A 9,208-nucleotide genomic window follows, 5' to 3' on the forward strand; every position below is an offset into this window, starting at 1 on the left:
CACACACACACACACACACACACACACACACACACACACAAAGAAAAAGAAAAAGAAAAGAAAAGATCATAATCCAACAACCCCATGTTAGCTCTGCCTATGAGGGAGGGCCTGCCTGCTTAGCAGGGACAGATATTGACTGGGAGGGCCTTGTTCCAGCCGCAGGGTGTCCCCTTCATGCCAGCCGCAGGGGTTGGCCTGGAGGCTCAGTGCTTGACAGTTGTGTTATTACTAGTCCCTTCATCTCACCTATTCTCCCTACCCACCTTCCCCACAGGTCCCCACCACCGAAGGGCAGCCAGGAGAGGACAGGAGGTGCTGATGTGCCCTCTGGCTATCACTGTCTCCAGCCTGCAGCAGGTCCCTGGCCTGGCATCTGCCTGTCCCTCCAGTACTGCAGCCCTGCGGCCTTGCCTGCTCCAGCTGCAGCCAGTGCCTTCTGAGGAGGTGTGGTCTCTGCAGGGTTAATGATTGCTCAGGGGAGGTGGAGATGGTGCCAAAGTCTGCGGGCTGCTGGCTCCAGACGGTGCCCACCTGTGACTGGTGCACATCACTGCCTCTGTGCCCCTTCCGGGGCACATCCAGCTCAGCTGCCTGGGGGCTCTTAGCCGGGGGTAAGCTGGGGTCCTTGGGATTGAGCAAACTTTGGGTCGTTCAGACTCATTCGCTGACATCTTGCGTGCGGTGCGCTCGCGGGGTGGGCTGGGGTGGGGTGGGGAGGCACCAGCGGGCAGAGCTGGCTGTGGCACTAGCCACTTTACTGGGTTGGGCAGAACTAGGCTTGAATTGGTGAGGCCACCTGTGAAGCCTGTTTCTTCTAGACCTCCTCTCCAAGCAGAGGCAGCCCCTGTTCTGCCTTCCCAAGCCCCTGGGGGTATTTGGAGTCTTGAAGGGATCCTTCAAGACTGAGGGGGAGGACCCGTAGGAAGTGAATTAACCCACCTCGTTTGCTATCCAGAAAGAGGTGAGGAAGGTTGGCTGAGTCTGACTCTGGGCCTGAGAGGGAAAGGCTGGCTCCATTATGCTGGGCTCAGATCTTCTTTCAGTTCCATTCATACTTTGAGTGGGCTGCTGACTACCTTTGGGCCTCAGTTTCTGCATCTGTAGAGTGGGTGTGGTGTTACCAGTAGCCCCTGGAGGGATCATAAAGCAGACAGGGCAGGGGTATGGAGGCTGTCTGTCACAGACTCAGACATCAAGTGCTGGGGCAGCTCAGGGAGTACTAACCATGCTAGACCCAACCCTAACTCAGTCCTTGTCCTGGTCACAGGGTGGAGACTCTGGCAGGCCAGCCCTTGTTCAGACAGGACTCACTTGCTGGTTGGCTTGATTTCAGAGAACACTGATGTTCACTCGGTCAGCACAGGCCATAGCCTGACCCCCACCTTATTCTTCAGCAGGGGAACGAAGCTGAGGGAGAGGGAGGCTTGCCTGGTGCTGGACAGCCAGTATGTGAACTGCAGAAATCCAAACCTGGGGCCGGATCTATACCTGTCTCCCAGAAGAAGCAGTTGGCTGGGGGAGGGGGGGACATTGCCTCTGGCTACAGGAAGCCTGGTATCCCTGGGTCCCTATCTTTGTATTGGCTGGTGGGATCAGGAGCAGCCCCGTGGGGTCAGCAGGGGCACCTGGGTCCAGCCTTGCTGGAGCTGGTGTTTCCTCCTCTCTCCCTTGTCTTGGCCACCGTCCCTCTGCACTACCGTTTTTTCAGGATGATGAACAATAACTGTGCAATAGCCACTTCCTGGGCAGCACCTGTGGGAGGCAGTACAAGAAGTCGGAAGTGAAAGAAAGGGCTTAGGGAGCTGCGGTGGAGATGAGGACGGGTGAGGTGGCTGTGGGCTGGGGGAGCCCATGGCTGGGCCGTTAGCAGAGGAAGAGGTCCCTTCCCCTGGGGTTCTCCCAGAAGTCCTGGGTAGGAACGGGGTCCTCACTCCCAGGGGATCGAATTCTAGAGTTGTTTGATTTCCTGGAGTCTTGTGAGGTGTAGCCAAAGCATCCTCTGAGCTGAGGGGAAGGAGCCTTTGCTGGGTCAGGCCCAGCAGAGGATGGCCTGGGTATGGGGGTTCGTAGAATGATCGAGATTCCCTAATGCTCCTGACCTTTCCTCAGACACTTTACAGCATGAGTAGATGTATATTTTTATTTTTAACTGACACAAAGTAATTGAACATATTGGTAAAGTACAGCATAGAATCTCCACAACCCTATTTATTTATGATTAGATCAGAGTATTGGCCCACCTCTCACCCAGACAGGTCTTTGTGCTGGGAGTGAGCAAACTCCTCTCCACTAAATACTTTGAAATTTTCAGTTAACTTGTCCCTCACAGCCCCCCTGCGGTGGTAGAGAGCCTCCTGCTCAGCCCCAAATGAATGGGATGGGAGCTTGGGAGCAAGGACCTGGGATTTCCGGGGTCTAGATTTCTCTTTCTTCCTCTCCCTACCTCTGTTATCCCCATCTTCTTCTCCCTCCCTCCCTGCTTCTCTGTGTTTCACCGGCTCTTTATAGCTCAGGCTAGCATAGAACTGAAGAGCCTCCTGCCTCCTGAATAATGGGATACTGGCTGTGCTCCAGGCCCAGCCTCCCATCTCCTAGAGAAGCAAACTGTATCAGGTGCACAGTGGTCGGTGGCTGACATCAATGGGGTCTCACTTCACACCCAACTTTGACTTGAGGTTCTCCATAAGAGAAAAGGGGTGGGTGAGTTTCCCTAGTCCCAGTCCTCGGGCACCTCCCCTCACTTTCTTCTCCCTTGTGTCCTGGAACAAGTGTCCCCTGACTGGGGCTCAGAGGCTCCATTTGTGGGTAGACAGAATTTGCTCAATGGCAAGGGACACGAGAGGGCCTTTGGGGCAGAGGAGACACATGCAAATCTAGGGTGAGACTGCAGGGTATGGGCTGTGGACAGGATGCCACATTGGGGGGAAGAGCGCCACTGGTGGGAGAGACCCAGGTCCTCTAAGGACTTGGCTTGCCAGGGGTGGGAAGTGTGTCCTACAGCCAGTATGAGCTTTGGACGGACATGATGTTGGGAGTGGCTGTGTCTATGAAAGTGATGCAGGTCACCTGGTGCTTTCCTGTCTCACGACACATTTTTCTTAAGTGATAGAATCCAGGAGACAGTGGTGCAGACTGCAGAACTTTGGCCTCATCATGATCAATGAGTATGTTTATGAAAAGTCACAGTGATAAAGGCGACAAGAGAGTGAGACCCGGGATCAGCTCATGCAGTCTGGGAAGAGGACCAAAAGGAGCCCTGGGCATGGCTCCTGCGACTGTTGTGGAGTGCTGGGCAGGAGAGCCAGTTCCCCAGAGGTTCAAGGTTCCCAAGAGGCAGAGAGGAGAGTCTGAGCCATCTCTCTCTCTCAGGAGATAGTGACGAGTCAGGGGAGATGGCACATGAGCATGTAGATGTGGATCACTATCATCTGAGTTACACTATGCGAACAGGAGGGAAAGCAGGCAGAGCTTGCCTGGATGGTGAGCAGGAAAGGGCTGTGATTGGAGGCCCTGGTGGCCATGGAGAATGAAGGTCCCAGTTTGGTTCCTTTTTCCTCAGCCTCACCTCTCTGGCGGAACTGTGGAGCCTGGGGGAAAACATGGCATATCAGAAAGAGAGGAACAGGAAGGAGAAAGGAGAAGGAAGAGGAGGAGGAAGAGAGGAGAAGCGAAGCCCTGAAAAGGGCGTGTCCCCTGCTGAGCATGGGACCCAGGGCCCTGAGCATGGCAGCCCAGTGTTCTACCACTGATGTCTATCTCCAAACCTTTTAAATTTGATTTTGAGGTACAGCCTTCCCAGGTTTCTAGGCTAGCTTTGGACTTTCAACCCTCCTGCCTCACCCTCCAACTAGCTGGGGTTACAGGCACCACCATATCCCACTAGACTGGGGTCCTGTCAATGACTGTAGCGGGTTCCTCCGAAGCTTCTTTGCTAAGGACATGATAGCAGGTGCCAAGGGGCCAGCCCGGCACTGCCCTTCATCTCCAGCTCCCTTTCTCCTGTTGAGCTGGCTGGAGAAACTTCCTTGGGAGATTGGCAGGGATGAACTTTGTGACGGGGTGAATTGTACACACATGAGTGACTGATCAGCCTGTGGTTGTTTCTTTACTTCCAATAGAAGGAAAAGGATTGAAGAAAAGACAGAGGAGTTAGACTCAAGGTTATAATGCCATGGAGATGTCGGGTCTTTACGTGCCCAGCCAGCAAGAAGGCCCAGGACCTTCCTCACATGGTACATGCATCAGCACTCTGCTGTCCCCAACTCTCATCCATCTGCCACTGTCACCACCCCCACGATCACACCATCACCTCCATCAGTTCCACCTAGACCCCACTCTCATCCTCTCCATCCATCTCCACGCCGCACCACTGCTCCAAACACAGACCCTGCCTCCATTTGTAGCAAGCCTCGCCCCTGCCCTGGCTGCTGTGTTCTGCTCTTAGAACATTTCAATCTCAGAACATGGGGGGTGGAGCAAGCTCCATAGTGACTTCTGTGAGTGCAAGGCAAAGGGAAGGTGCAAGCTCCTGCACAAAGGAAGAAAATCCGTGGAGTACCTGAGAGCTATGAGCATGTGGGCTGGCACAGCACCAGCACCAGGGCAGAGCCAAGCAGAACAGAGGCTCGTGAAGAGCAGCGAGTCACCCACCAGGACTGACCCCACTCCCCGCCTTCACTGGTCTTGTTTGCTTGGTTTTCTGCATAGTTCACAAGTCCATCCCCTCACTCTGCCAGAGATGCAAACCTCCCACAGGATGTGGAAACCCCTAGTCTTCAGGGTCCACTGGTGATCAGCTACCTCCCCACTTCGGGGCTGGCACCCTGTTTCCAGACTCTGGCTGACTCCTACACTTGATTCCTGAGAGGTGAAAATCTGGGCCAAGTCTAAGACTGTGTGACCAGTGATTTTAGTGGGTATAGATAGAATTCTAGGTTGGAAATAACTTGTTTTCAGCGTTTTGTAGAATTAGTGTGCGGTCACTCGCTGCTGTACAGTAAAATATTCCATAGCACAGTGGCTTGAACAACAGTCTATTATTATTAATGTTGATGATTCTGTAGGAATTTAGATTAGGTATAGCAAGAATTGCTCAACTCTGCTCATGGTATCTGGAGATCCAGCTAGGATTTTGTGCAAGGCTATAGTAGTGGGACGGAGTGGGCATCTTTCTCACAGCTTGGCAGCCTCAGGGGCTCATGGCCCAGCACTATTGAATTGGGACTGGGTAATTCTCGGTGGGAGCAGGCCTGTATGGGAGAGTCTCTACATGCTAAATGCCAGTAGCAAGCCCTAAATGTTGAGACATTTCTGTTCTTGGATGTTGGTCTTCCTGGAGCCTCTTGTGTCACTCTGGGGGTGGCAATTATTACAAATTTTTCTGGGTCTCTTGCATTTTATGTATCTTTAGAGTTGATCTTTCCACATTCTTGTTGGCTTGAATTTGCAGTTCTGTGTGTGGCTGTGGAGTTTGTGGGGGAGAGGAGCTCTGTTTTATTGTGCTTGCCCACTTCCCTACCTCCGTAGGGAATCTATGCCTGAATCTAGGTAACCCTACTTGGTGGCCTTGGGTTGTGAGTGAAACTTGGAGGCCACAGTACAAAGTGGTCCTGGTCTACATAGAGAGTTCCAGGAGAGCCAGAGCTACATAGAGACCCTGTCTCAAAAACAACAACAAAACCCAAAACAAACAAACAAAAAAGCCCCACACCGAAAAAACCAACTTTCAATCCCAGCACTTTGGAGGCAAAGGCAGGTAGGTCTGAGTTCAAGGCTAGTCTGGTCTACAAAGCGAGTTCCAAGCCAGTCAGAGCTGCAGAAACAGAGCCTTTCAAAACAAATAACAACAAAACCCCAACCACCACCATCCTGTTTAGAAAGCTTGTGTCTGGGCAGGACTCCGAGTGGGTATGTATCCCCAGGCATAGGTTTTGTTTCAGTATGGTTTCCTTCTGTCCCCTGAATACTGACTATCAAACAGGAGCTCTGAATGGCCAGTCCCTTTCTGTGCCCACAGGAGTGCCACTAGCGGCTTGCTCCCTCTGTGTCAGTCCATTCAAAGGGAGCTCAGGCTTCTTTCCAGCACAGATGTTCGTTCCTGGCTCAAAAGGCAAGAAGGGGAGTCTGCCATTCTTGCAGCCTTGGCAGAAGGCATCTCTGGTGCCATGTTCTGATGATGATTGCTCTTTCTGATGTCCACATTGTTCTCATGGGGTGTGTCCTAGTCAGAGTTACTGTTGCTATGATGAGACACCATGACCAAAATCAAGTTGGGGAAGAAAGATTTCATCTGGCTTATGCTTCCAAATCGTCATTCATCACTGAAGGAAGTCAGGACAGGAAGTCAACGGCAGGAGGCCCTGGAAGAGTACAGCTTACTGACTTGCTTATCATGGCTTGCTCAGTCTGTTTTCTTATAGAAACAGGACCACCAGCTCAGGGATGGCACCACCCACCATGGGCTAGGCCCTCCCCTATCAGTCACTAATTGAGAAAATGCCCTACAGTCCAATCTTAGGGAGGCATTTCCTCACCTGAGGTTCTCTCCTCTCAGATGACTCCAGCCTGTGTCAAGCTGACATAAAAGTATACAGCACATGATGTTAATGGCTCAGTAAAGTGGTGACTGAGTTATGACACAGACACTAAGAACACTGAAAGCAGATGTGGTCATTCACTGTTCCAAGAGGAAGGAGCCTGCTGTAGTGTCACAGAAGGAAACCCAGATGGGCCAGAAAGCAGAGGGAGGGCGGAGGGAAGGCATGGCAGGGGGCTTTCTTGTGTTTTCATGGGAAGAAAGGTGGACAGGAAGTCGGAGTGCAACCAGGCAGGACTGGGTGTGTGGGTAGTCTCTGGGTGCTCTGGGATGCAGGGATGATCATCTAGCTGTTTATTACATGGTCCTGGGTTTGGAGTGAGAGGGAGACACTGAGGGTGGTTGGAACTGTGCCTCTAAATTGTTCAGTTGTACAGGAAGGTGTGTCTGAAGGCCTTGTTTCCTGTCTTCTCCAGCCAGCCACACCCCAAACACGTCAGAAGATCATAAACTACAGAAAATAAAAACCCACAATTAGCAAGCCTGATTCAGCCAGTACTCAGGAGGCAGAGGCAAGAAGAATGTCACAAGTTCAAAGCCAGCCTGCTCTACAGATGGAGTTCCAGGCCAGCCAGGGTGATAAGGATGCAGATACAGTTTCCTTTCCCTGCAGAGAAATGTCAAAAAAAATATGAATAAGACTACTTATCTGTCATATCACCTAAAATAATTTCTCTTCTTTATGTTCTTGTCGCGGCCCCCTCCCCATGCTTGCTTCCTCCATGATGGGTAATCAGCAAACATTTGGACAGCCATCAGCTGAGCAAGGCCAGCCCCTGCCTGTCTGCTCACTGTGTATTGCCAGGACTGGAAATAGGTCTGGCGTATGGTAGATGTAGATGGCAGCCAGTATCTGTTGAGGGAGTAAGTAGGGACACTCATCATTTAGCGGGCACTCAGAACATGTCAGCAGACATTTAAAATGGTGAGTACCTCAGCCCACACTTCTTTTTCACACTCTGGGTCTTCTATCAGTTTGGGCAAAACTGTGTGTCTTAGTCAATGTTCTATTGCTGTGAAGAGATGCCATGACTACAGCAGCTCTTATAAAAAGCATTTAGGGCTGGAGAGATATTGGCTCAGAGGTTAAGAACACTGACTGCTCTTCCAGAGGTCCTGAGTTCAATTCCCAGCAACCACATGGTGGCTCACAGCCATCTGTATTGAGATCTGGTGCCCTCTTCTGGCCTTCAGGGATAGACAGAACACTGTACACATAATAAATACATAAATCTTTAAAAAAAATAAAAATAAATAAATAAAAAGCATTTAATTGGGGCTAGCTTACGGTTTTGGAGGTTTAGTCTATTATCATCATGGTGGGGAGCATGGCGGTGTGCAGGCAGACGTGGTGCTGGAGAAGTAACTGAGAATCCTACATCCTGATCTGCAGTCAGAAGAAGAAAGACACTGGGCCTGGCTTGGGCTTTTGTAAGACCAAAGCTCACTCCCAATGACAAACTTCCTCCAACAAGGCCACACCTACTTCTAATCTTTATAATCTTTTTAAATAGTTCCACTCTCTGGTGACTAAGCATTCAAACATCTGAACCTATGGGGGCTATTATTATTATTATTATTATTATTATTATTATTGTGTTTGTTTTTTGATACAGAATTTCTCTGTGTAGCTCTGGCTGTCCTGGAATTCACTCTGTAGACTAGGCTGGCCTCAAACTCACAGAGATCTGCCTGCCTCTGTCACCTAAATGCTGGGATTAAAGGCGTGCCACCATCACCTGGCTATGGGGGCTGTTCTTATTCAAACTGATACACTGAGGCAAAGTTGAGCTGAATCAAACAGAAGGCCTATGCTGGGCCTTCAGAGCCTGTGGACAACAGGGAGGTGGAAGCCAGACTTGACTGTTGAATTGACATCAAGTGCAAGGGAGCCAGCCACGGCAGAGCTTGGGGAAGAGAGGCACCAGGAATGGGGACACCAGTCTCGAAGGGGCAAGAGTTGAGTTTCTTCCATAATAGTAATCACTGACATTTATTCTGTGCTTACTGGGAGCTGGCACTACAGTGTAGAGGCCAGTGTACCTTCTGCCCAAGGAAGCCAGAGGGACTTGTACACAGAGTCCGGGGTGCACCAACCACCGTGCCGAGTCTCTAGTGTCCCATATTAGCCTTAGGCAGCTTGGGATTCATGGACTCATTCATACATTTCAATCAGGATGGGAAGAGGAGTCATTTCCTTCTGGAAAGCACTGAGGTGTGTGGATAGAAAACACCCTGTAGAGCAGCAGGCAAGTGGCTTGGAAAGCAGGAGCTTCCTATGCAGAGGGCAGGGTGGTATGCAAGAGCGATGGAGGCGTGGGAAGGGTTGGTAGGGCAGCATGGCATGGGGGACTGTTAGCCACGAGGCGGGGAGTCACTGGGAATCTTGGAAGCTCTGATATGGACTTTATACTCTGATAACCAGGAACCATCACAGGGCTGTAAGCAAAGGTACAGTGAGACTGCTTGAGAGCAGGGAGTGGGCTTTCGTTGGAGGGAATCCTCAGGAGGCTGATGGCATTGAACACGGGAGGGGAATGTGGCCCATGTGACACAGTGGAGTGGAATGGAGGAGCAACAATTGGATGTGACAGGTCTAGAGCAGAGACA

This window comes from Onychomys torridus, chromosome 5 (assembly GCF_903995425.1).
Source record: "Onychomys torridus chromosome 5, mOncTor1.1, whole genome shotgun sequence".
In the NCBI taxonomy this organism is placed as follows: Eukaryota; Metazoa; Chordata; class Mammalia; order Rodentia; family Cricetidae; genus Onychomys; species Onychomys torridus.